Consider the following 26,680-nt stretch of genomic DNA (forward strand, 5'->3'; position numbering starts at 1 on the left):
TCGGAACTCAGACCCCTTTCCTGATCTTGTTATGAGTGATGGCTCTCTCAGTTGTTGTGCTTCTGTGCGTGACCTTGGTTTAAATACTGACAGCAATCTTACTTTCAAACGACACATTAGTAATATTTGTAAGTCTGCTTCCTTTGGTATATATAAGATCAGTAGAATCAGGAGGCTACTTGACCGACCCACAACTTCAAAATTAGTCCATGCTTTTGTCTCGACCCATATCGATTACTGTAATTCTTCTCTTTCTGGCCTCCCTCAGTCACATCTAGTCCCACTTCAAAGGGTACAGAATAGCGCTGCTCGGCTTGTGACTCTCTCGCGTAAATCAGAGCACATAACTCCAATATTGAACTCACTACATTGGCTTAAAATTCACCACCGCATATCCTTCAAAATTCTTCTCCTGTGCTACAAAGCTATCAATGGCTTAGCCCCCTCTTACCTTTCCGATCTCATATCCTTACGTTCCCGTACGTCGTCACGAACACTTCGTTCATCTTCCACATTACTGTTAACACCTGGACCCCGCACTAACACCCGGTATGGTGACCGCGCCTTTTCAGTTATTGCCCCCGCTCTCTGGAACAAACTGCCCGCCTTTATTCACTGCGCCCCCTCTGTATCTCAATTCAAATCTCTACTCAAAACCTATCTTTTCAAATTGTAAATTGCAGTTGTGCGTCGGTCAATGGAGGTGCGCACCATATTTGTCTTTATTTAGTTGATTGCCACTGTTTTTCTTACCTTATCTATGTTACTTTTGTATTTTTGCTTTTTCTTCTAATTTAATTCTACGGGTTATAGTCTTCTCTTAATCAGAACACTGTGCGCTTAGAAACATAAGTATTAAGCGCCTAATAAATGTTATGTATTATTATTATTATTATTATTATTAAAATTTTGCACTTTACGAGGGTAAAAAGGGAACATGCATGTTTGTTGGGTAAAATTTGACACAGGGGTGGTTGGGTAAAAATTTACCCAGCAAATGTTTAATGTTTCACCCAACTGATGTGCAATATATTTGACCCAATGTAAAAGGTAAAATGTTACCCAACGACAACCATGTTCCCTTTTTGACACAACATTGGGTAATTTTTACCCAACTCATCCTGGGTACTCGTTTACTTTGTTCTTGTGTAATTTTTTACCCAAAAGTTGGGTAAAATTTTAAAGGTAATACAAAGTTTTGGGAAATGTAAAAATTGGGTGGATAGTGAATCTTTACAATTTTGATATATTTGGATGTCCCTGTGGATGTATTATAAGCACTAAAAATATTAGCCCCTAAAACACTTCTGTTTTCGAGAAAAATTGAATATAAAAATTTACCGGTGCTCCCGGTAAATTTTGATAAATTACAAATATCGCCTATATGGCCGTACAATGGTAGCTGCGACCATGAAAATCTCAGAATATGTAGTTGTGATGTATAATTACCAAACGGGAATAAGTAATTGGTCGAATTTAGTCAGTAAACATTGTTTCATAGCTAAATTAATATCTTGACCTCGAGAGGGAGCTATACAACATAAAGAGTTTATTATTTATAATTTCATAACTTTAGACTCGATTTCAACCGCGACAACAATCAATGAATATTGTAGGAACGCATATGCTTCCAATATGTTAATTTAAACCAAATTCATGACCCCATACCAAAACTTTGTAATACCTTTAACCCAACCTTATTGTATGATTTTTTTAATTTTTACACAGATTTGGGTAAAAAAGAAAATTTGTCCGAGGAGTTGGCTGGAAAAGTACATGCTATATGTAGTGTAGTGTATGAGTAGCAGACCTCTCTCTCTCTCTCTCTCTTGGCTAGACAGTCTTTCGCTTGGCGTGCTCGCAGTAGGTGACTGCATCGCGGATGACATTCTCCATACGAATAATGTGTTGTCCAGAATTATGAGGAATTTCATGTCCATATTGAGAAGATTTACATGCATTCATGCACATAAATGCTGCGGAAATTACAGTGCATGATCGTAGTCTATTTCGAACAAAGTCGTCCATCCTCTGTCGATCTTGAACACGATTAATTCGATGAACAGCTAATTCGGAACGACCGACCACGCTAGCGCTTCAATCATAGTTTTTAACATTGGTTGTGTCATAATACCAACGTTTAGGTGTCAACATATTGTTATTATTATTTAAAATTCAGTTTTATTTAAACAGTTTTGCCTTTTCATTAAAAAGAATTGCTGTCCTTGAGGGACATGGGTTAAAACAATCCAAACAAATATATAGAATATACATAACATACAATCATAAGGGAGAATCTACAGCGTAATACAAATATTTACAACAAATTATAACACACATAATTATACATCAATCAAAGCGAGAGTGTTTTAACTCATATTCCTTACAAATAAGAAGTAAATTGGGGAAAGGACAGCTGGAGAATATTGGGTGAGATATTCAAGATGAAGACAAAAAGAAAAGAAAAGGTAAAGGTGAATGATGGGAAGGAGAATGGGAGAGGATGTAGGTAATAGTGGAAACCGAAACAAAGTGATCGAGAGGTAGATGATAAATGAAAAGGAAGGATGAGAATTATTCAAGAATGGAGAATATGGAAGAAGAAAATAACTTATCAATAACAAATTTAATGTAAAGTAGAGAAAGGCGGAGAGCACGGAGAGCATATACGCAACGTGTGTCGTATCGCAGCTTTCGGGATCCAATAAGTTGGAAAACTGCGAAAATTTCTGGATCAAAGTTCTACTCACCGTCTTGTTAATGCCTTTGTAACTTCCCACCTTGATTACTGTAATGGGCCGCGTATTATACAGATTTATAATCAAGCGTAAGTTGGATTAATCCAGCGGATCTCTTTAAATCAAGCGGAAGTTTGATAACCCGTATTATAAAGATTCATGATCAAGCGTAAGTTTAATAAATCAAGCGGAACTTTAAAAAATCCAGCAGATCTTTAAAAAATCCAGCGGATCTTTTTAAATCAAGCGGAAGTTTGATAACGCGTATTATAAAGAAAGTTCCGCTTGAAATCAAGCGGAAAATCCGGCGGATCTTTAATAATTGATCGTAACTTTCCGCTGGATTTTTATCAAGTGGTAAGTCAGACAATCAAGATGGCAGCCATACTGTTAGTCATGCAGGAAGAGGCTGCTAGGCAATTACGGAGGGAACGCGTCTTCCGAGACAGAGTAGACCCTCTGGATAGGCCCGACGACGAACTCTGGAGGAAGTACAGGTTCACTAGGGCGGGTCTACTCTGTCTCGTGGATCAACTTGCCCCTGCATTAAGTCATCCCACAGCCAGGAATTTTAGTTTAACAGTCATATCAACAGTAACATTTACAGCAGCTCCTTGAGGTGCGGTAAGTGTTGTTATTGCTTTGTTTTCCCATAGACCTGTGTACAAAAGTGTTCAAATAAAGCAATTTTTTTAATTTCCCATAGGCTGGTGTACAAATTCAGTATATTCTGCCATTCTTTTCACTAACTTCACATTATTCAACATCCATGCCATTCAAACCTCAATCCGACAATACAGGGAAACATTCCCTATGTCATTAAGTTCACATCAATCTATCTTTCTTGCTTCTCTCTTTGAAAACCAGCCTTCATGTCCAGTGAAGATAGACACCTCACTTGCATTTTAAATGGAAATATCCATTCACTGATCTCCACACAAAGAACTATCCTGAAATGATGACAATAATTAACAGATCAATTCATTAGTAATTAAGTTTGGATTTTAATTCATTTAATCCCTTGCTCGAAGGGTTTACAGAAGAGCAGGGGGGGGGGGGGGTTGCAGCTTGAAGTTCTTGAGGTTTTTTTATCAAATTTAGAAGCTTAACTGTACCTTAAGGCTAATACCAGTTACATATATCAATGCTTCACCAAGTATTTATTACAATTTGTTCAAGCATGACTGGTCGAGTTTTGTGCAGTAGTGCTTCAATCCATTAATTTAGTACATGTATAATGCAAGTTAGTAGTCCACAGTCAGGAGGGTCACAGACTCCTCTACCTCCAGTGTCAAATCTTGATTCCTGGAGAGCCATGTGTCTGATTAGAGATGAACTTGAGAGAGGTATCCACATTGTTGCACGGTCCTTCTGCTGACTGCTCCTCTTTAGCCACTACAGAAGACAAGTCCACTTGCATCTTTGTAACCAATTCTGAAAAGCTGGCTGTTGATGAAAAAAAGATTAGTTGAAAGAAGAAAAAAACATGTTCAAATATTGTACAAGCACTTTAAGATGTAAAGCTGACATCAGTAGTGTATTTCTTCTCCCTTTTTTTCTTCTACTTCTTCTAGTAATCTTCAAAAGGCTATTAGTTTGATATAATGTTGCAAAATTGTTTTTGAGTTTCTGATAGTATAATTATCAAATAAACATTTACTTTACTTGTATTAAAGAGAACTGTTGCTGAGCTAGAGCCATGAGAGCCCCTAGACGGTGTGTGCGCTCTATAAGTTTACACTATTATTATTATTATTATCATTAACATACTGTTTGCTTGACAGGAGTACATTCCTTTTTTTTTTCATGCTTTTTTTTCATGCCTTTTTTTTTTTGTACTAGTAAACAAACATATTTGTTATTTATTACACTTCTGGGGCAACTAAATAAAGGATATAGCCATATGCGATAATAGGGCCTTGTGTTGCTAGGCTGACAACCCCCCCCCCCCCCAAAAAAAAAAAAAAAAAATCATCAACAAAAAATTCCTATATTTCTAAAGGAGATTAAATCATTTTCTGTAGCCTTTCTTAATCACTAAAGAATATATTGTGAAAGTGGGATGGGTTGGTTGACGATTGCAACTGAAATTTCATGCTCTTCTATTGGGCAACTTACATGTACTTCAGACTCTGTCATCTGGCCTCTGAGCTTTAGACAGCAAGGTCCTCGTTGTGTCTACCATATCATCATGAGCTTCTGACTTGCATGTACAGGCACCTGTTTGTATAGAGACATACAATGAATTCATTTTTATTGCATGTTCATGAAAGCAGTGTAAAATAATAATTATAAAGTGAACAGCAGGGTATGTTTTTGCACAAATTTTAGAACTTGAAGTAAGGGCGTAATAAAATATCAACTTTGAACAACACCAGTATGTAAAAAGAGATTTAGGGTTACCTAACTTTGGGTCTGGCAATGTTTTAATACATTTATGTTTTGCAATAGATCCAGAATTAAGGTTAAGAATTCATTTTGTGTTACAGCATAACCAGTTAACAATTGCCAATGTCGTAAAAATCGCATTCATCTTTTAATTGGTATTATCTCTATTTCTTTCCCAGATTGGTTAAACAACATGTAATATTTATTATAAATTACCAGTCCATTGTGCTTTGCTCCTACAAGAGGCCATCGCTTTGAGGTAAAGGGCAGAAATTCAAGACTGGAACCTCAAGGCACCACATGATCTCTTGACAGGAAGCTGTCCTTCTCAATTCCTGGAACAGATTATAAACATTTCAATAAATATTGACAATATATGTAAGAAAATACAAAAAGAAATAACATTATTTAATATTTTAGTTTTCTTCAATGTTTACTCTTTTAGCAAAATTTGAAGGTCAATTATGTATTCTTTTTGCTTGTCATTCCTTTCCATGTATTGGATTCCCCTCCCCCTTTCTACATGAGCTACAAATGTTAATTCTAAAAAGAGATATAATTGAAAATAAAATACGCTTTGAATAAACACTACACAGCAACTTGTTTGTAGACAACTATACTTGTTGATGCATACTGGCACATAGACAAACAAAAAATTAGTGCCCACTACCCCTCCCCCAATGAGCAATTTATCGACCGGCGCGATTTTCAAACTTTTGGGAGCAAAAAAAAAGAAAGAAAAAGAAATTAGTACCAACTACCCCCCCCCCCCCCCCTTTGAGCGAAATATTAGCCGGCACGATTTTCAAATTTCAGCACACTAAATTTCAAATTTGGCCCCCCCCCCCAAAGAAATCCTGGATCCGCGCCTGCATAGACACCCCCTGAAAGGATCTTCTCAAACCAGCCCTTTGTATCCCCCTCCAACTTGGCCTTGACCTCCCTCATTTCAAAATTTTCTTTTACTTGACAAAACTATACAGATCAAGTTATAAGATCAAAGATAAATATATTTACCTTCTCTCATGGTGCATGGTGGTCCGTTCTCTCCAGGACATATTTGTTTCAAGCACATACTCAAAAGAAGGCAAGAATTTGGTACGGCAACAAGTCTCTCTGTACATTTTCCTGTAAAAGTGAGTGGGGGGAGGGGGGGGGGGGTTAATTCTTAGAATTAAAAAATGAGCATGATCATAGCATTGATGAGCATTTTCAAAAAAATTGTTTTAAAAGATGCGTAAGACTCAAAGGAAAAAAAGTCATGAAAGGAAAAACTTATATCTACATGTAAATTACTACAGGGGGGGTCAAATTGACCCCCCCCCCCTTCCCCCAGTTAACATAGGGTTAAGACAGCTGGGAGCATCACAGTGAGTTTTGTTTCAAGCACATACTCAAAGAAGGCAAGCATTTGGTACTGCAACAAGTCTCTCTACATTTTCCTGTAAAAGTTAATGGGGGGGGGGGGGTGTTAATTCTTAGAATTAAAAAAATGAGCTTTAGACCCCTATATCTGCCGCGGTTCCGTAGTACTAGTAGTATCTTAATTACTATGGGGGGGGCGTCAAATTGACCCCCCCCCCCAGTTATAGGGTTAAGACAGCTGCGAGTATCACAGTGAGTTAGGCCTAGATCTAGATCTAGTCCATGCAATTACTGTCTGATTTTGTAATCAAATCTGGTCACTAGATCTATGTCACAATACAAAATCAGTAGTCTACTTGGAGATGGACTAGATCTAGATCTAACCGTTTAGTTTACTTCAGGTGGGGGGTTTATCGGGTACTGGGCACAAGGCATTGAGGGAGAGGGCGAATCACTTGAGTGAGACATTCAAATTCAAGGGCAGGCCGGCCCGGTAGCAAAATAGCAAGGTTCAGTTACTGACAACAAAAGTCTACTAGTAGTAGACAAGTAGAGTCCAAGTGCGTTAGTTTGAGTCTAGATCTAGGTCTAGCCCGAGTCAGACTAGGCCTACATTACATATTTATTTGTTTACGTAGGCCTAGATCTAGACGAGTCTGACTTTAAAATGAAGTCTAGACCCTAGACTAGTAAACGATCGACTTTATTTTAGTAACTTTATTAATTAGATCCCTAGGTCTCACTGTTAAAGTTTAAGTTTAGCCATGCAAAGTGTGACTTCTATTTTTCTGATTTCTATTTATAGAAACTAGGATCTAGAGTCTAACAGTTAGTGGTTCTAGACACTATTATGGTTCTTGCAGTTTATTGCAGGATTCGCTGTTTCGATAGTTAGGTTGCAATAAAACTGGATTTTCTGTTTTAAATTAATTAAACAGACAGCCAACTCCGGATAATTACAGCATCGGATAACAGTAGTGACTGATGCCAAAGTGCCCGGCACTAGCCCGGTCGCTACACGCAGCCTCCGCTTTCGACTCTTGCCCCACTGCAGGCCGCACGAAACTGGTCAATCACTCGCACACGAGCTATCATAATCTATCTTTGTTTAACCGCCAGAAAAGTATTGACAAATAAAAAAGCACATAGATGTTGAGTTATGAAATTTATTCTTCGTATTGGGTAATAAATATGACTTGTACTTACGGGATTGCTACGAAAAACAATTTCAAGCTCAGAAATTGGGTTCATTGGGGTTCATTGTTGCGCAGACGATGGTAGACAACACTGAAAGCACAACAGTGCAACTGCGCATGAGCCAAGTCGTAGACTCGCCGCTAGTCGCCTCTTTAATTATAAACTGTAGTTTTTTCACCGTGAATCCATATTGTAACTCACGCTTGATTTCCAAGGGCGTTTATAATACGGAAATCGGCTATAGAGTTACAGTTGATTGTGAGATACGCTGGATTATAATGATGAATCCAACTTACGCTGAATCTTTATAATACACGGCCATGGACTATTAATCAATCTTCATCTGGCCCCAGGCCCTCGCACCCACACCCGCTATGGAAATCATGCCTTTTCTGTCTGTGCCCCCCCCCCCCAACTTTGGAACAATCTTCCCCATGAAATACGCGAGTCCCCAACGTTAGAAACATTCAAGAGTAAACTTAAGACTTATCTGTTCAATATGTAATATAATGTAATCATATTTTGTTTGTTAAACTATAAAGCGTGTGTAAATATTAACTATTATTATTGAATGATTGTTATTAGGAATTTGTTATTATAATTATGTATCATATATTATATTGTTGTAATTTGTAGGTTAACATTACTTTAATTTTATTTTTGTTAAGCGCTTAGAAACTTTGTATATGTATTAAGCGCTATATAAATTTAATTTATTATTATTATTATTATGAAAGACAGGGAGGCAGATAGAGAGCGCATTTTAAAGAGAGACAGAGACAGAGACAGACAGAGAGGATGCTTGAGAGAGAGAGAGAGAGAGAGAGAGAGAGAGAAAAGATAGGGAAAGCTTGAGGCGAGAAAAGGGAAAGAAAGTAAATATAAGCACGAGGTATGAAACGTGAAGTACAAAGCATGAATGTTGATTGAGCTAGGAACATGGTCTATATGTGAACAACGCTCCTGTCACTAATCTCCCCGAGCCGTGAATGACATGGGAGAGAGAGAGAAGGAGAGAGAGACAGAGAGAGACAGAGAGAAGAATGGAAAGAGGGAGAGAGAAGGAAAGAGATAGAGACCGAACAGAGAGAGAGAGGGGAGGAGAAAGAGATAAAGAAGGAAAAGGAAAGAGAAAAGAAGAAAGAGATAGATAGAGAGAGAGAGAGAGAGAGAGAGATGGGGGGTGGAAGTGAAGTCTTACGTTTATCTGTTCTACATTCACATAAAAACAATTTAGACTCGTGCAAACTGTAGAGCAAAAAAGCAAGACTGCATGGAAGATAACTAAAGTGAAGCATTGTATACGTAATGCTAAGTTCACACTGACGCCGAATTGATGGCGCATTAAATCGGCGAGCAAAGCGGCGGCAAAGCGTAACAAAGCTTAATTAAAGCGTAAAGACCGTAATAGAGCGTGAGAAAGCTTTGAGCAATTCGGGACATTCGGCAAGAGCGCCAATTTTTTTTAAACTGTTTAAAAAAATTTGAGGCGATCTGTCACGAATTGCGTAAAGCGGGGAGAGCGTATTAAAGCTTATCAAAGCGTCACAAAGCTTATCAAAGTTTTGCTCAAAGCGTAGGAAAGCTCGCCGATTTAATGCGCCATCAATTCGGCGTCGGTGTGAACTTAGCATAACATATCTGAGGAGATCGTGAGATTTTTTGAAAAAATGACGCCGAATTGATCGCCGATTTAAAGCGCGACATTCGGCGTCGGTGTGAACTAGGCATTAAAAACCGTGGCGTGTCGAGGGAAGTGTAGACACGACAGGCAGTTGATTGGTTGAGCACCCGTGTGCTTCGGCCAATAGGCCTCGTCCGTTATTGTTCTAATTAATGATCGAATTATTTGACCGCCGGTCATCCCTTAAGGTATAATAGACGCTTGCTTACAATAAATGTTATCACCTGACGAAGTGTTGCAGCGGCGCACGAAACGTCATGGTCTCCTAGATCCCTTGTTGACCATACATTGCGAGACAAACGAATATTACTAGATATTATTGTCGATACTATATCCGCAATGAGTAATATATTTAGCATTAAGAATAATACTGATAACAAATTCATATTAATAATAAAGCTAATAGAGATCTTCCGTGATAATGGTACACTTTAGACTTGGACAATTTGTTGAATATACATGAATTATTTATCATTAGATCAAATTGGTACGCTTCAGCATGTTCGCATACACAAATTAATTATGGCGCCCTGTCGGTTATCGCATAGCCTGTAGGAGAGCGACCGAGTCCAAAATATCTTCTTTTTTTCTACTAGATATGGATTTTGTCAGCACTTTTGCTTGCGTATAGGCTAATTCCCTTACGCTTTATAGGCTTATCGATTGGTACAGATCTTAAGGCATTTGAAATGAAACCTCATCTGCTGGTTAACCCTAATAAGGCCGGGGGGGCATTATGCCCCCCCCCCCCTCCACGATTTTTCCGATTGCTCGGGAACGCATATGGATGGCGCCCCGCCGCTCGCTGACTTTTTTCTTTCGAGTCTTGCGCAACTTTTGAAATTTTTATTTTTGAAAATCGGACCTACGGTTACAAGGTCACGTGACCTTTTGTCTTTGCATGTCAGCCCGAAAATCGCTCATTTTCGTGATTTGTGTACAAAACATATGGAAAAGTCATTTTTCCTAAAAACAGATCAAACATGGGTTATTGGGTCTTGTTTAAAGTTTAGGTGGTTGTTTTGGGAGTCAAAATAGTTGAATTGTAGTAAGAAATGAAATAAAACAACAAAAACAATGAAATACGTAAGTTAAAAAAAACAATGAAATACATAAGAAATTATCAAAACAAGGGATAACATAAGGAATAAGCTGGCTCTTCCAATTTTTTTGTCCTATTATTATTCAGAATGGTCTTATGAATATATGTAGTGAAAAAGAATGCTTAAATATGAATAATATATGATTTATGGGTTAAAATGTGATTTTTATGACTTTATTTGCAAAAATTACCATAAATATGCAAATGAGTAAATTTTTCAAAAAATTGAAATTATCATATTATTCTATACACTTCACTTGACATGCGTGCAAATTTTCACGGCGATCGGCCGCTTTGCGGCCGAGATCTTAAGGGGGGCCATAATACCCCCCCCCCCCCCCGGCCTTACTAAGACCTCAAATAGCCCGGCCTTTTTAGGGTTAAGAGGATCTTTCTTTCACTTCATAATATATACATACTCATCACTCCGGTTCCATAATCTTGACATAGAATTAGTGATGTCATGTAGGCAATACAAATTAATATTTAACCATAACAACTGAACTTTGACCACATAGATTGTGAAGTGATATCATGAAGTAGTTAATAAACTTTGCACAAATAGCATTGTATGTTAATTGGCTGATTGGCTGATTGAAATATCAATAGTGGCTCTAACAGCCCTTATATGGTTATGTAAGAAGATGATGCATCAACGTACTGGGAAAAGTCTCTTGAACCATTACTTTGCCAAGGCCAGTTTGTGAAACTTCTGACTCTGGAAGACGAAAACCTAACATGGAAATCCATAATGTACAATATACCTAAGAGGGTATTAAGCAATGTAACCAACTCATGTATTGACTCTTTACGCAAAACTTTACAGGTGGGGGGGAAAGACTGACAAACAAGCAGGTGCAAACAAGTGCCCTTTCTGCCCACTTACCACTGTCACCCTTTACCACATTCTAGCAAACTGTTCAACATTTATTGAAATACACGAATGGAGGCACAATAATATTCTTAAGTATATTTATCGAACTGTGAAAGAGTCCCTCCCTCACGAACAAGTTTATGCCGATATTCAGGGTTTCACCGTTGCGGGCGGAACCATCCCATCCCATATTTATGTAACTTCTCAACGCCCAGATCTCGTCGTTATTTGGGAATCAATGAAACAAATGCTCATGATCGAACTAACAGTGCCCTTTGAGACAAACACCAATGCTGCTCACACGAGAAAGCTCAACCGGTACAAAGAACTTGTGGCCGAAGTAAGAAACAATGGTTACAGTGTGACCTACCATGCTATTGAGATAGGAGCAAGGGGGCAAATAAATAGGGACAACACAAATCGGCTAAAGTGGGTACTCAGGAAATGTTCAGTCCCTTTTCGCCCGAATAGTTTCTTTCAGAACATAAGTAGGTACGCAGTTGTGTCATCCTTTGTCATATTCAATGCAAGAAAATAATCACAGTGGAAGGATGTGGAATACCTTGACTTCTAATTAACACTCCATTCCCTTCAACGCTTCTTCTCTCTCTTCTTCCTCTTCCTCTTCTTCTTTGCTTTATTTCGTCTTCTTCTTCTTTTTCTTCTTCTTCGTCCTCTTCTACTTCTCCCTCTCTCTCTCTCATTCTTCCTAAACTTTTCTCCCTCGCCTACCTCTCCAACCTCCGCCTCCTTTACTCCATCTGCTTGCCTTTTCTCCCCTCTTCTCTCTTTACCCCCCCCCCTACTTTCCCTTTTTCTTCCACTCCGTCCATTCCGAATGGAATGACTTGTTTTCACTCGTGTACACTTTATCTCCAACCTATAATGTATCCTCTACTTTCCCATCTTTTTCACATTTTCTTACATCGTTTCCTACTACGAGCCTTTACCCATATGTTCAGAAAATCAAAATCCCCTTAATTTTGTTTGGTTTAATTATTTTTTTGTTGCCAACCTATGCATGATTAATGAAGGCACGATTAATGATTGTTACTAAACATGATTGATATATGAATGTAATGTATATTGATCAATGTTTAATGTATAATTGTAACTATACATCATTAATATATAATTGTTATTTATATGCATGATGCATGAATGCAAACATGTATTCCTTTTATATGAAATAAAGGCATGATTTAACAACATTACACCAGACAAGTAGGCAACCAATATGTGAATTGTTGATATATATATATATTTTGTAAACTGTTAAAACATGCATTTCATTTGGAAGGATAAGTTCACATGGCTAGCCCTTGAATAATAATTTGTGAGTGTTTGTTTTTCGTGACTGCTAAAGCATGTATGTGTTACTATGCTCATCAACTAGGGGACCTACGCCCTTAAGTCATAACTTAAGTCATAAAAGGGCACTGTTATAGCACATCTACACGGTTTTGATCCTGGGGAATCACAGTAACGAGGTCATTGCTTAGCCACTGAGACATGACTATACGCAGCGGGGGCTAGGGTAAGTCGCCGCCCCCACAAATACAAAAAACAAAGAAAAATGCAATGAATTATCATTAATTCATTGCATATTGCCTCGATCCCCAACATTGACAAATGTTGTATGTGGGCATGCCTTAAACCATAATGCATGGCTCGACAGAGGAATTTTCCTGTTGGGGACCGGGGGAAATTGCAATGAATTATTGATAACTTATTGCATTTTCTTTGTTTTGTTGTGTTTGTGGGGGCGGCGATGTACCCTAACACCCGCTGCGTACGGTCATGATTCAGTGGCTAAGCAATGGTCTCGTTACTGTGAGGCCCCAGAATAAAAACCGTGTCGATCAGCTTTATTAGTGCCCTTTTGTGAGGCATTAATCTTCATTACTATCAGTTATGACTAAAGGACGTTTAACTTAGTAGGTCCCCTAATGACCAGACCAAATGTGCTATCATCTTTAATGGTAAAGTTACGGAATGGTTCCAAGTTATGACAGGCGTCAGGCAAGGCTGTTTTCTTTCCCCAAGCCTGTTTAACATCTTCCTAGAGTTCGTGATGGCAGATGTCAACAACCTCGACAGTGGGGTTCAGATGGGTGACATACGCATTAATAACATCCGATATGCAGATGTCGCCACTCTACTCAAACTTATCTATGACAAACTCCAAACATCAACTAACAAGCTGGTGGAAGTATGTGGTAAATGGGGGATGAAATTCAACACAGCTAAATGCAGAATCATGACAAACGACGTTGAGGAGATTTCAATAGATGGCAATCGTCTAGAGAAGATAGACAACTTTGTCTTCCTTGGAAGTGTAGTCCCCTCGATCACCGAGGATGTCAAGAGACGCACAAATCTAGCTTCCTGGGCATTTGGCAGACTGAGAAACAATATATGGACCAACAAAGATATTGCAAGAGCCTTGAAGGTCATGATATATAAAGGCCTCATTCGTCCTACACTCTAAAAAAAAGATACCCAATATTGGGGAAAATTTTACACTTTACGAGGGTAAAAAAAGGGGGGGTGCTGAAAAAGGCTCGTATAACAAAAGAAAAAGGTCGACCCGTATTGACTTTACACACCGGACTTTTGCTGAAAAGGGGGGGGGGGGGGGTGCTGAAAAAGGCTCGTATAACAAAAGAAAAAGGTCGACCCGTATTGACTTTACACACCGGACTTTTGCTGAAAGGGGCGGGGGGTCGCTTGGAACACGCATTTGCGTACCCTAAATAATCTTCTTTCATATGACACCTCAAACATGGTTAAATGATGTTTCCGTAGGAATGCAAACTCTAAAATCGTTAGACAGTGGTTAATTTATACATGGCGGCCTTTTTAACGAAGGGCCACGAGTTTGATGCAAGTGTGTAAAGACGGGTGAATTATTTTACAGGAAAGTCATTTATTGTCACAATGCTTGTAACTCCTGATTTTGTACATGATACCAAGGGGTGTATAGGCTTATCTTATGCAAACTACAACGGTCAATCAGAAGCGACGCGGGGTTGCACAAAATGATATCAATATTTATTTTGATATCCTTTATCAGGCATAACACAAATGTAATCTGCATATGATGATAAATATGTTATTCATCAACTACTAAAACCCTAAAAATAGATGTGACACATATCCACGTCGTAATAAGGTAACCTGCTTTGAAATTGTATTTGAAAGCAGATAGTTCTAACTATTTATACCCTAATTATGGTATGGAATTAAACCTTATTATTTTATAGTATTTTCACCTCAACGAATTGTTTCTTAAGACTTTTGTACGCAGAAATAAGGCTGCGTATTAATGAAAAAATGTTGCTTTGGCGTGGTCCCTGCGTAGGTTATGCGTAGGCTGGCGCACATTGGCGTATGGTTACATACCCGGTACATAGGCCCCACTTACCCACGGCGTATGCAATTGGCATACGTACGAAACGGTGGGGTTGGTTCATGTTAGTTGTGCTCGTGTCCCGGTAGAGATTTATAATAATTTTTCTGAACATTTTTTTGATTGGAAATGTCCGAGGTGCATTTTGAAACAATTGCCATTTTATGAGCATGATGATAATGATTTGTATTAAGATGCACCCTCTGCAGTTTGTCAAACAGTAGCATGTAAATTTGGTAATGAGGGGAAATTCGATGTTTTACGTGAAAAGGGACTTACATGTGTGCAATTAAATATTGTGAGTTTGTTGGAAAATGTTGACGATTTGATGTCTATTTTAATCCAGAATGATATCCATGTTTGTGCTTTAATTAAAACGAGGCTTCACGCTGAAATTAATGATACTGAAGTCTCGATATCTGGTTATTTACTTATACGGAAAGATCGTAATCGAAATGGTGGGGGTGTGGCCATTTACATACAAAATAATATTGATTATAAAGTTCTAGAAGATCACTCCCTGCTGGAATGAGAAGCAATCCTTATTACTATAAACATAAAGAACTCTCAACCTATCCTATTTATGAATTGGTATAGACCACCGAGTTCCAGGCGTGATACGGGTAAACCCGACACTTTGCATCGTGCATTTGCTACACAACATTACATAAGTTGATAGTCATAGTATCTCCTTGATACGGATGTAGAATATGCATGCCATATCTCTGTCGTCACGCATATCATGCATTATGCATACCGCCTCTGTTTTCGCCCTGGACGTCGACACCGAGGCGGACATTGGGCGAAGTATAGCCAACTTGATGGAGTAGACTCTCCCGCGGACGATGGCACCCTGCACCATTACCCAGAGGGAAGGGTTCAGGAGGAGATAGATGTACCAACTTTGGTCGCCGATCTCTTAAAAAAAACAATAAAATACATGGGCTCGCGGAGATGTCATGCCCCCCAGCGGAGATTAACCGTATTATATAGATAGACTAGCTGTTTGCGCCCGTTAAACGGGCGCTCTTTGCTGTGGCAGCCATTCTGTGTTTGCGTGGCGAGCTTCTTTTCGGTTAATACCTGTAAGAAACGTCAATGAAATATATCAACCGGTTCAATTTAAAAAAAATTAAAATTCACTTCAGCTCAGAAAATACAGCATCTGCTGCAATTACGGCCGGGATTCTAGAGGGGGGCGGGGGGTGTAAATAGATATATAGAGACTTTTTGATTTAAAACCACCAAGAACTGTATTTGCAAATTAGAGGAAACCATTAGTTCCTACCCAACTTTATTTGCCATTTTGAGGACACCATAAGTCTAACTTGTTGGTATTCACATTGAAATATCCACGGGATTATAGGGGGTTGGGGGGGGGGGGGGCTGTAAAATGTTAATAGATATATGCGCTCTCGAAAATAATATTGATTTAAATACAAACAAAATTAAGGTTAATTTTTATATAATTTAACATCCTTTTTTTTCTTTGGAACATTTTTGTCTTCTTTTATTTTCATTTTTATTTCTCTTTCTTGTATATGATTACTTTTTATTTATTATTCCATTTTCTTCTCTTTTTATTTATATTTTATACTTGTAAAGATATAAACCTTTTCTTTGTCTTTTAATGTAGCGTTTTGATTAATTTTTTTTATCTGTACCATGTAATAAAAATTGAAAATTGGAAGAAAAAAGTGAGATCAGATATTTGTAATTAAAATTTGTTGCAGATAATTTATAATTTAATTTCGTTTTCACTTTCGTTATTTATGATTATTGTCTTCAATTGTTCCTATCCATTTTCTCCCTTTCGCTTTCCCATTCTCTCTAGTATCTAGCAATACCATTCCATTTCACTCCCATTCTCACATTTCCTTTTTTCACACATTACTAAGTTAATTTAGTTCTACACTGAAAATAATATATTAATTGATGTATTCACATATTTTCCATCTTTTGCTTAATTTCTCTCATTTCTTGGATCACAATGCTGACATGATAGTAGATTATAAATGAAATTGACTTTCAAAGAGTCTATCAATAATTAAAAAATTACAACATACTTATGTAAACTTGCTCCAAATGAAAACATGAATACAATTTTTTAATTTGGCTTAACATACTTTATTAAAATAACATGATCCATTTATTAAAGTTATCATCAAAAAGATATTTTGCATGGATGATGCAATTAACTTAAAAGAGACGCTTTGATGTTCTCCATACTTGGAAATATATGCAGACACATAATTACATACATGCATCTGTTTACGTGCACTCTCATTGCATTTTATGAGATTGTATCGTCCAGCTAAAAGGGAACATAATGATGACAGAACAAATACCTCAAATCTATTTATTATTTACTAATTGATTGAAGTGATTTTGTTGCGCTGTGGAAGACAAATTCATTACTACTAATCATTATTATTATTCATTAAATACATAATAAAAATTAAATATTTTTAAAAATAACCTGCATTGCTCTCACTTTGCTACTTGCACTTCCTTGGGGCGCTGATACTGATAGAGATGGTACGTAGGAGGGATTCATCTCAGCCACACATCCGGCATGGGGCGCTGCTACAGGTGGTACATGCGATGGGTTCATCATACATTAGTCTGATAAGAGATATATAACAATTTTATTTACAATTGTATTTAAAATTGATTTCTTCATGAAATAAGCTAATAAATATCAAATTAAGACTTGACCGATTTAAATTTAAAATATTATATTTTAATAAAAAATATTGATTGATATTCATAAATTTCTGTGTTTGCGTGGTGAGCTTCTTTTCGGTCATTTTCTGCGCGTACGCAAGAAAACAACATTCATATTTTTTCTGCAAAGTTATCAAGGATCCTCTATATGTGCACTCTCATTGCATTTAATGAGATTGTATCGTCCAGCTAAAAGGGAACATAATGATGACAGAACAAATACCTCAAATCTATTTATTATTTACTAATAATTGATTGAAGTGAGTTTGTTGCGCTGTGGAAGACAAATTCATTACTACTTATCATTATTATTATTATTCATTAAATACATAATAAAAATTAAATATTTTTAAAAATAACCTGCATTGCTCTCACTTTGCTACTTGCACTTCCTTGGGGCGCTGATACTGATAGAGATGGTACGTAGGAGGGATTCATCTCAGCCACACATCCATGGGGCGCTGCTACAGGTGGTACATGCGATGGGTTCATCATACATTAGTCTGATAAGAGATATATAACAATTTTATTTACAATTGTATTTAAAATTGATTTCATCATGAAATAAGCTAATAAATATCAAATTAAGACTTGACTGATTTAAATTTAAAATATTATATTTTAATAAAAAATATTGATTGATATTCATAAATTTCTGTGTTTGCGTGGTGAGCTTCTTTTCGGTCATTTTCTGCGCGTACGCAAGAAAACAACATTCATATTTTTTCTGCAAAGTTATCAAGGATCCTCTATATGTGCACTCTCATTGCATTTTATGAGATTGTATCGTCCAGCTAAAAGGGAACATATTGATGACAGAACAAATACCTCAAATCTATTTATTATTTACTAATAATTGATTGAAGTGATTTTGTTGCGCTGTTGAAGACAAATTCATTACTACTAATCATTATTATTATTCATTAAATACATAATAAAAATTAAACATTTTTAAAAATAACCTGCATTGCTCTCACTTTGCTACTTGCACTTCCTTGGGGCGCTGATACTGATAGAGATGGTACGTAGGAGGGATTCATCTCAGCCACACATCCATGGGGCGCTGCTACAGGTGGTACATGCGATGGGTTCATCATACATTAGTCTGATAAGAGATATATAACAATTTTATTTACAATTGTATTTAAAATTGATTTCATCATGAAATAAGCTAATAAATATCAAATTAAGACTTGACTGATTTAAATTTAAAATATTATATTTTAATAAAAAAAATTGATTGATATTCATAAATTTCTGTGTTTGCGTGGTGAGCTTCTTTTCGGTTATTTTCTGCGCGTACGCAAGAAATACAGCTCCGTTATTCATGATTGAGGTATCGTTATTCATGAATGAGGTATCAAGTTGACCGGGATCATTGTCCGAATAACTGTAAGAAATGTCAATGAAATATATCAACCAGTTCAATTTTTAAAAATAAAAATTCACTTCAGCTCAGAAAATACAGCATCTGCTGCAATTACGGCCGGTTTTAAGCCCCAGAGTTCTGGGGAAGAATATTCTAAAGCCTTCAAATTTCATGCATAGACTCTACCTTAAATTTCTGTGACCGCGCAGCGGAGACTCTACGTGCATAGAATCTATGATCAGAATTGCCGAATTCCTTCCGATTAAAATAAATAAATCCGTTAATATATAACCCATGTACGTTGACGTAGAAACTGTCAACTGAACCCCCTAACATGCCACTGACGCGTGTTATCTTACTCTTATCCATAAATTATGACCATTTAATTTCAAGTAGATCTAGATCTAGTCTATGACAAACTATAACTCATAAGTAGTGCATATTTTTAGATATGGCACAACCCATATTATTATAAACAAAAACATGTTCATTTACCAAGGGTAACCCCTCAGAGAAACATGCAGACACATAATTACATACACGTACGCCTAAATGGTCACCCCTTGCAAACACTCGTGCCAGCGCCAACACCAAGCTGCAGTGCCAGCGCCCCGCTCCGGTCCTGTTGATGACCGAAATCAATCCGTTAATAACATTCAAGCTTATTCTGAAATTGAACGTCTGATCATGGCCATTACAATGACACAAAAACATCATGAAATAAGCTAATAAATATCAAATAAAGACTTGACTGATTTAAATTTAAAATATTAAACTCTGTTCACTCACTTTGAGGTCACATTAATGGGCAAAATCCAAACGAAAATCGTCGAAACTACTGTGTGTGTGAAGTGAGCATAGAATCATCGCATAATACACGTACACGCATGTCCTACACGTACACGCATGGCCTACCATAGGAAGATGCCTCACACGGAGTAAGCCCGCTCCATTGTTACTACGTGATGTGCTACATCCACTGACAGAGTAGATTCTCGTCCGCTGTGTGTCTCTTTGTTGATTGCACAGAGGGCGGATGCACGCCTTGCCGACTCACTCTCGCGGGTTCGTCGCCTCCTTGCAATCCGCGACGCCCGCCGTGCTCTCGTCCGCCCGTCCTCCCCGGGACCCCGAAACCGCCTTTATCGACGTCGACGGCGACCACGACCGAAGTTCGAACGGGGACGTGGCCAAATGGGTAGATTAAAACGCCGTCCGTCCGCGGGACCGCCCGGCGGCGACCGGGGGCGGGCGGGAGGGGAGATTTGGGCGCTGTAAAATGGACCCCAGATACCCCCCTCGACGCCTTAGAGTATTATTATATGGATAGAAGGCTCTTGTTTGTCCTCATGCAGAAGCAAATCGCAATGGGGAGGAATGCCTTTATGGGCCAGAGACCCCTCCTCCAAAAAGGGTTTTAAGTTGCAGGGGTAATTAATTATTTACCAAATATCCGTGGGTCTACCTATGCAGGGCCGCGAACAAATATTACTACCCCCACGCACTCTCACATACTGTCTGTGTTACGAGTTTTATGACATCACCATCACGTGAAAAGGTTAAACCAATCACAAACCTCGACTTGATCCCGTTCGGTTGAATTTGCGGACGCTGCATAATATCTCTCCCTCATGGACTGCTATAAATTGGTCTGTTTGGAGCTGGGTAACAAATGTTGATAACTTTTTTAGTTTACTCTCATACTAAGCAGGCTAAGGGAGCACATTAGATGATTCAAATGCAAGCGAAACTGGGTAGTCGAAATATTACTTTGATAGTGTCAACAAACTGGAATTGTTGCAAGAGACTCATATTCAAATGATTAGTCTCGTCATTCTCCTAGATTACATCAATTTGAGCCGAATTTTCCGCCGTGTTAAACAGGGATTTTTCAACACGGATTGCCATTCATGACGATATCGTCAAACTTGTTAACCAGTAGTTTATACTTCAGTATTTCTCAATTATAACTACACCGAAACAACTCGACGTTCAACTATATTAAAGGCAGTACAAGGACGTCATTGATCTTCATTTAAAGGGCCACTGATCTACAACGAACGTGAGTAGTTCATAAACTGTCAATATTATGAAATATAATCATTTCTATTCAAGATTGTCTCAAAAACCAACTTTGCCCCTAGGTAGAGGTCTGAGGGTGTAATAGAAATCAAAATGTTAATGATTTTTGGATGATGGTAATAAAAACATCAACTATAACAATATATGTTAGATCAAGAAGAATACTGATTAAACTAAATAACAATGATAATGATAACATTAATATTAATAATACATCGAATAAAAAGGTGAAAGGGGATATCGCAGAAGGGAAGGGGCGGTCTCAAAATGGGAGGGTTAGTTGCAAATTATTCTGAACTGAATTATATCTTCATGATTCAGACTGAAAATCGCCACTTTCACCTTGATCCAGATCTTATTTTATGAACCACTCAACCGATAGCTTACACCATTTCTGAACATCAACCATGCCCTATACAACATACACCCCTTATCCCAAAACGTAACTCGATTTAAGAGGTGGGGGGGGGGGGGGAGGGGGTGTTAAAGGAGGGAGGGGGTAGGGTAAAAGCTCTAAATAACATCGTGCACTATAAACATATTTTAGACTGCAAATCATGTCTGTTTCCTGGAATCAGGTTTTATTATATATTTTATTTCAACGATGGCCTAATTTGGTTTCTGATCATTTAAATACGATGACAGTGCATCATCTGACAAATAATCGTCTGCTTGATGATAGCATCAACTTGCGATATACTTAATGTTTCATCTCACTATATTAGCGTTGCTAAGGCGAAGGCAGCCCTTAGCAGCCAAAATTACCGATCTAGCTAATATCACAGCGTAAACTTCAGAGCGCTATAACTTTGTTGTTTTAGAACCAATGATCTTGGAGTTTGCATATGATACACTGTTGCTCATAACCGTGGAATATTTTTTTTTATCCCAATTTATGGAATTATTTTAAAAATAATTTTAAAATACTAGATCTAGATAATAGTATACAGTCTCAGATTTTATTGAATAATAATTTGCCAATATGTGTTTTGCGTGACTGCTAAAGCATGTATATTATGCTACTATGTTTATCAACTAGGGGACCTATGCCCTTAAGTCATAAATGACAGTAATGAGGATTAATGCCTCACAAAAGGGCTCTGATATAGCACATCGACACGGTGTTGATCCTGGGGCCTCACAGTTACGAGGCCATTGCTTTGTCACTGAACCATGACTGTACGCAGCGGGGGCTAGGGTAGGGGGCAGTTTCCATAAATTAAAAAAAAAACAGAAAATGCAATAAATATTCAATAATTTATTGCATTCTACCCCGGTCCCCAACATAAAAAAATCCTCTGGACGGCCATTTATTATGGCTCAAGGCATGGGCACACAGAAGATTTTTTTATGTTGGGGACCGGGTAGAATGCAATAAATTATTGAAAATTTATTGTATTTTCTGTTTTTTTTTTTAATTTATGGAAACTGCCCCCTACCATAGCCCCCGCTGCGTACAGTCATGGTTCAGTGACAAAGCAATGGCCTCGTAACTGTGAGGCCCCAGGATCAACACCGTGTCGATGTGCTATATTAGTGCCCTTTTGTGAGGCATTAATCCTCATTACTGTCATTTATGACTTAAGGGCATAGGTCCCCTAGTTAATAAACATAGTAGCATAATATACATGCTTTAGCAGTCACGCAAAACACATATTGGCAAATTATTATTCAATAAAATCTGAGACTGTATACTATTATCTAGATCTAGTATTTTAAAATTATTTTTAAAATAATTCCATAAATTGGGATAAAAAAAAATATTCCACCGTTATGAGCAACAGTGTATGAAACATATCTTTGGCAATTTTTGTTAATTTGTCTTAAAGTCAGCATTCATCATGATTTGATGAAATATTGAGAAATATGTATTTTGGGGCAATTCATATTTTCAGAAAATATTTTAAAAATCCAAATTTCTGGTTCAAAATCAAATAGGATAAATCGTATCGCTTAGTACCCGAAGACCTTTCAAATGTGATATTTTTGTAAGGAAGGTATTTCTCTTTCATATGACACCTCACACATGGTAAAATTAGGTTCCCTTGAGAAATTGTTCAAGAGTAGTTATACATGGCGGCAATTTTGTTAAATGGAAACGAGTTTGATGCATGCGTTTAAAGGTAAAGACCAGTTATGGTCATGCGATTGCATTGTGAAAGAAACGTTGTGGAATCGATCAAAAAAGGTTGATCATCTAGCATCTAGCATCTGCAAGGTTCTGGAATCATCAAAATGATAAGAAATTTGGCCCATTCTTATTATAGTTACAAGCACTATACACAGAAAGATGTATATGGAACTACCCTATATCTCTCACAGACCATGAGAGAAACAAATTTACCAAATATATGAATTAGTAGGCGGTTTCCCGGCAAATTTTTTATCATCATGTATTAGTCAAAACATATTCTTTCACATGATTGGTAATAAGAGCTTCCATTTCATTTTTTGAAATTGGGGCGTTTTCAATACTGGTCTTTACCTTTAAGAGAGGTGACTTATTCTACAGGAAAATTAATTATTGTCATAATGATTTTAACTCAAGATTGTACCGTGATACAAAGGGGTGTACATCCTGATCTTATGCAAACTACAATGATCTCTCACAAGCGACAAAAGATGGCACGAAATGATATCAAAATTTATTTTGATATTTTTTATCAGGCATAACCCAAATGTAATCTGCATATGATATTGATAAATCTGTTATTCATCAACTACCAAAACTCTCTTAAGTAGATTGGTCACTTCTTCATGTCGTAATTAGGTAACCTGCGTTTAAGGCGGATAATTCTAACTATTTATACCCTAATTATGGCATGGAAGTAAAACTTATTATTTATTGCATTTTACCCCTTAAACAATTGTTTGTCAAGACTTTTTTTCTTCGAAGACTATCGAATACACTGCTAATATGGCACACAACTGAATAGTCTCCCTGTGCCATATTGTATTTGCATGTATCATGAGATAGATATATGATATGTATATATGTCAGAGGCTTCCATATTATTTAACTACATCGGTGTTCAAAGGTGTTTCCATGGAGCTTATCAAGACCAAAAAAGGGATTATTCGTTAAAGCAATCGTACTGTACAAAGTAATCCTTCAGTCATTTGGTGCGTGCCTATTGTTTTGTATAAGCTTCCACGTTTGGCAAACGAGCGACCATCTAGAGGGGAAATTGAAGCCATCTTAGTGTTAGTAAAATGGTCTGCATTCATACAGAGGATGTAATATGATAGTTAAGGCTCTTTTTTCCCTTATGCAGAAACAAATCGGAATGGGGAGGGATGCCTATGTGTCCCAGTGACCCCCTCCACTCCTAGAGAGGGTTTGTAGTTCAAGGGAAATGACTGTATATCATTGGCCCTTAAAATGCAGATCAATGACGTCATTCAATGCCTTTAGTTTAGATGAACAACGAGTTGTTTCGATGTAGTAATAATTGAGAAGAAACTGAAGTGTATAAACTACTGGTTAACAAGTCTGACGATATAGTCCGTGATGGCAATCCGTGTAGAATAATTAAACACGACGGAACATAGGGTTCAAATTGGTGTAAACTGGGAGACTGACGAGACTAATTATTTAAACATGAGTCTCTTTAAACAATTCCAGTCTTTTGACATTATTCAAGTCAACTTCTGACTGTCCGGACTAGCCTGCTTAATATAAGAGTAAACTCGAAAAGTTATCATAATTCGGTACCCAGCTCCAAACAGACAAATTTATAGCAGTCCACAAGAAAGAGATAACATGCAGTGTCAGCAATTATACATTCTTCTTCTTTTTCACTATAAGTACAGGCCACCGCGCCGTCGGTTGTATTCTCGTACTGATGTAGGTGCTGTGCAGGTGTCCATGTAGTGTCTCAATAAAAGGTCTTCAATGAACTATGTGCAGTTAAAAATACATCTGTAGCTTAACCAGGGAGGGGAAAGGAAGGAGTGGTAACTCTTGTAATTTATTCAAACGCATTCGTGAGTTTTAAAGCGTAACAATGGGATGTGTATAACATTCCACGTCGCAGGTCATGCACCAGTTTCACATTTATTACAAAATATCAAATGAAAATATTCTTAAAATTGCATAATTTCAATCTCAATCGTCCATGTTCACACCTAAGTATATACTGACGGCGTATAGAACATTTGCAAAATATGAATTTGATCTGCGTTGATCCGTAACCTGCATGGGGCTTTGCCTTTTTGCCCCACGCCCGGACCAATTCCCTAGGTTAAAAAAAAGAGATAAACTATATAAGGCAAATGCTCTGGAAAAACCTATTGGCAAATCGTCCCAATACAAATTTTCTATTTGAATCCCTATACCACCAACAAAAACAAACACTAAACTATTGTTCTTTAGAAAATTTTCACATGAAATTTGTGTCGTATATCTAGTGTCTGACAAAGCTAGAATGGCTACCACGACCATTTCCCTCTCTTATTATGCATTTCTGAACATCCCTTTCCTTCTCAATACAATAACTTTCACCTGCCATACCGCTCTGCGGAATCGTGGCGTCTCGCCACTTCCATTACGTAATCATTAAAAGGATCCGCATATACAAGATTTTCCTGCTATACGTTGTACCGCAGGAAAATACAAATCTCCCTGGTATACCTTAAAGTCCAAACGATAAATAAGCAGGCGACAATCGGCGTAGCAGACGACACTTGATAGTAATTTTGTAAGTGTGAGACTGCTTTGCTAAATATAAATTACTTTGTTAATAAATATTAACTAAAATTTATTTTACATATCTTTAAACCATCATTGATATCCAATAATTCATGAGTGAGTAAGAGAAACATACAAAAACTATATAATGAAATACTTGGTGGCAATTAGGGGAGTTTGCCGTGATGCCCGATTGCACCCCTCTGTTAATAACCGAATAGTCCATGGTGTGTCATGAATATTCATGTTTTTGCTTACCTCGGAAAAATGTTTGCTTTTACTTAATGGAAAAATGACGGTGGGGGTTGGATGAAATAGACATAATGAACCAAGCAGAAGTGATATATGATAATTCATGCTTCTTATCCTTCGTGTGCTTCACCTATAACCTTCAAATCGCTTGGCAAACTGAGTCCAAAGTTCGACTTCTTTTTATATAGGCAATGGCGAGCTTGCAACCTATTTTGATCAAAGTACGGTGGGTGAACTTTCAAAAGTCAAAGGGGACTTGAGGGTTCCAAAGAAAGAGCTAGTGATAACGTAAGTCGGGGTGGATGTGCTTTTCATTTAAACAAAAAAAAATGATTTTTTTAACGATTTTTTGGTACGATTCTATAGGCTAACATGTATGGCTGCTGACTCTGACGATAGGGGGCGTTGTAAAATGAGACTAAACGAAGCAATATGTATGCAAACTTCAACGGTCACTCACAAGCGACAAGGGATTGCACGAAATTATATCAAGATTTATTTTGGTATTCTTTATCAGGCATAACGCAAATATATTAAGCACATAATATTGATAATTCTGTTATTTATTAACTACTAAAACCATACAAAAACAGATTTGTCACTTGTCCACGTTTTAATTAGTTAACCTGCTTTTACATTTGACGGCTGATAATTTTAACTATATATGCCCTATTTATTACATTGAAGTATTAACACTCATTAGGTAATGAATTTTTTCACCTACAAAAAATGTTTCTTAAGACACTTTTCTTCAAAGACTATTAGTTACACCCTTTATTTGACATACAAATAGTCTCCCT

At 37.4% G+C, this 26,680-nt stretch overlaps 2 long non-coding RNA genes across 2 annotated transcripts; both read right to left on the bottom strand.

The window, feature by feature from the left end:
- Positions 1-3,471: 3,471 nt before the first annotated feature.
- On the bottom strand, positions 3,472-7,826 carry LOC105437317. The gene is made up of 5 exons (XR_004064518.1): positions 7,698-7,826; positions 6,144-6,254; positions 5,343-5,461; positions 4,857-4,958; positions 3,472-4,184 (listed from the first exon to the last, which is right to left on the bottom strand). It is a non-coding gene; the product is annotated as an uncharacterized LOC105437317 (long non-coding RNA).
- Positions 7,827-16,863: 9,037 nt separating this feature from the next.
- Positions 16,864-19,763, bottom strand: LOC105444667. Its single transcript, XR_004064519.1, has 4 exons — positions 19,646-19,763; positions 18,465-18,592; positions 17,863-17,990; positions 16,864-17,385 (listed from the first exon to the last, which is right to left on the bottom strand). It is a non-coding gene; the product is annotated as an uncharacterized LOC105444667 (long non-coding RNA).
- Between the last annotated feature and the right edge of the window lie 6,917 nt (positions 19,764-26,680).

The sequence above is a fragment of the Strongylocentrotus purpuratus genome, unplaced genomic scaffold, assembly GCF_000002235.5.
Source record: "Strongylocentrotus purpuratus isolate Spur 01 unplaced genomic scaffold, Spur_5.0 spur5_scaffold_17, whole genome shotgun sequence".
Lineage (NCBI taxonomy): Eukaryota > Metazoa > Echinodermata > Echinoidea > Camarodonta > Strongylocentrotidae > Strongylocentrotus > Strongylocentrotus purpuratus.